The 2,077-nt window shown below is 39.0% G+C and overlaps 1 pseudogene; it reads left to right on the forward strand.

Moving 5' to 3' along the window:
- Positions 1 to 387: 387 nt before the first annotated feature.
- Positions 388 to 917, forward strand: LOC101179231 (annotated as a pseudogene).
- Positions 918 to 2,077: the final 1,160 nt, after the last annotated feature.

The raw sequence follows: 2,077 nt of genomic DNA on the forward strand, positions 1-2,077 counted from the left end.
AAGACATAACAATAGAAACTATTCAAAAGGAAATACAGAAAGAAAAAAGATTTTAAAAAAGGAACAGAGTATCAGTGAACTGTGGGACAACTCAATTCAGCCAAATGTATGTAAATACAGTCAGAAAATGACAGGGTAGGGTGAGGTGACGGAAAAAAAAAATCTGTGAAAAACATTGGCATAATGAAAAACATAAATTCAAGATACAAGAAGTTCATGGTAGCCCAAACACACGTACACACACAAATAAAATCACACCATGACACATCATAATCAAATTGCTTAAAACCAATGATTAAAGATAGTCTTCAAAGGACCCAGAAGAAAAGATTCATTATAGAAATAGAAACAAAAATTAGGACATCAAATTTGTCATTAAATTTGGGCCTCACCATCCCTTCTGTTCCTGTCTTCAGCAAGAAGCAGATGTTAATTTTGATGGTTGGATTGGATGCTGCTGTCAAGGTGATCTCTGTATAAGGTAAAGTTAGGGGAGATGGTCACCATCATTCCTACCAATGGTTTTAACATGAAAAGAGTAGAATAAGAGCATTTGTTTCACAGTATGAGAAGGTCAAGATAAAATTAGGCCTCCCTGGAGATATTACTTCCAGAATACCCAGGCTCTTATTTTTGGCAGATAGCAATGATTATGAAAGAATTCAGGAGGGAGCAGAAGAGCTACAGAAAATGCTTCACAGAGATGAGCTGGGAGATACTGTGCTGTTGCTTTTTGCAAACAAACAAAATTTGCCAAATGCTATGGCCATTGGTGAAATGACAGACAAATTCAGTCTCTGTGCAACAGAACATGGTATATTCAAGCCACTTGTGCTACACAAGGCACTGTTCTGTATGAGGGACTTAACTGGCTGGCAGGCGAGCTTTCAAAACATTCAATGAAACTGGTTATCTAACCCAGGACATGTTTGATAGAATTGAAACTAGGCTTGTTACAACAAAACTAGTTTGCATCTTGGTTATTATACAGTCTCTGGGACTCCTTAGGCAGACTATTACAGCATTTAAACTTGTTTTGTTGCCTTTGATTGTTTGCCAGGTATAATGTTACTATTTAGCAGTATGCTTGGTTTTAAAGAAATTCTCCTAGGAAAAAGTATCCTCCTTTAATTTTATAACCGTAAATTCCTGGCTATTATGAAACCGTTAAATAAACCCATTTGAATGCTTTTTGAGCCCACAACAATTTTTTTTTTTTTTTTGAGATGGAGCCTTGCTCTGTCACCCTGGCTGGAGTGCAATGGCACAATCTCGGCTCACTGCAACCTCTGCCTCCCGGGTTCAAGCAATTCTCATGCCTCAGCCACCCAAGTAGATGGGATTACAGGCTCCTGCCACCACACCCGGCTAATTTTTTCCATTTTGTTTGTTTGTTTGTTTTAGTAGAGACAGGGTTTCGCCATGTTGGCCAGGCTGGTCTCGAACTCCTGACCTCAGGTGACCCACCTGCCTCAGCCTCCCAAAGTACTGGCATTACAGGCGTGAGTCACTGCGCCCGGCCAACAAATAATGTTTTAAATTATCACCTTGCTACTTTACTGATACCTTTGTCATTCCTGAAACAGTCTGCTCATTTAAAAAATGTGGCACATATACACCATGGAATACTATGCAGCCATAAAAAATGATGAGTTCATGTCCTTTGTAGGGACATGGATGAAACTGGAAAACATCATTCTCAGTAAACTATCGCAAGGACAAAAAACCAAACACCGCATGTTCTCACTCATAGGTGGGAATTGAACAATGAGAACTCATGGACACAGGAAGGGGAACATCACACTCTGGGGACTGTTGTGGGGTTGGGGGAGGGGGGAGGGACAGCATTAGGAGATATACCTAATGCTAAATGATGAGTTAATGGGTGCAGGAAATCAACATGGCACATGGATACATATGTAACAAACCTGCACATTGTGCACATGTACCCTAAAATCTAAAGTATAATAAAAAAAAAACTATGAAAAAAATAACTCAAAAAAAAAAGTGTAGCATTTTATTTGTATTTATCTCCCTTGCCAAAGAAGATTTTTTAAATACTGCTTATACCAGCCAG

Source organism: Nomascus leucogenys, chromosome 5 (assembly GCF_006542625.1).
Source record: "Nomascus leucogenys isolate Asia chromosome 5, Asia_NLE_v1, whole genome shotgun sequence".
Taxonomy (NCBI): domain Eukaryota; kingdom Metazoa; phylum Chordata; class Mammalia; order Primates; family Hylobatidae; genus Nomascus; species Nomascus leucogenys.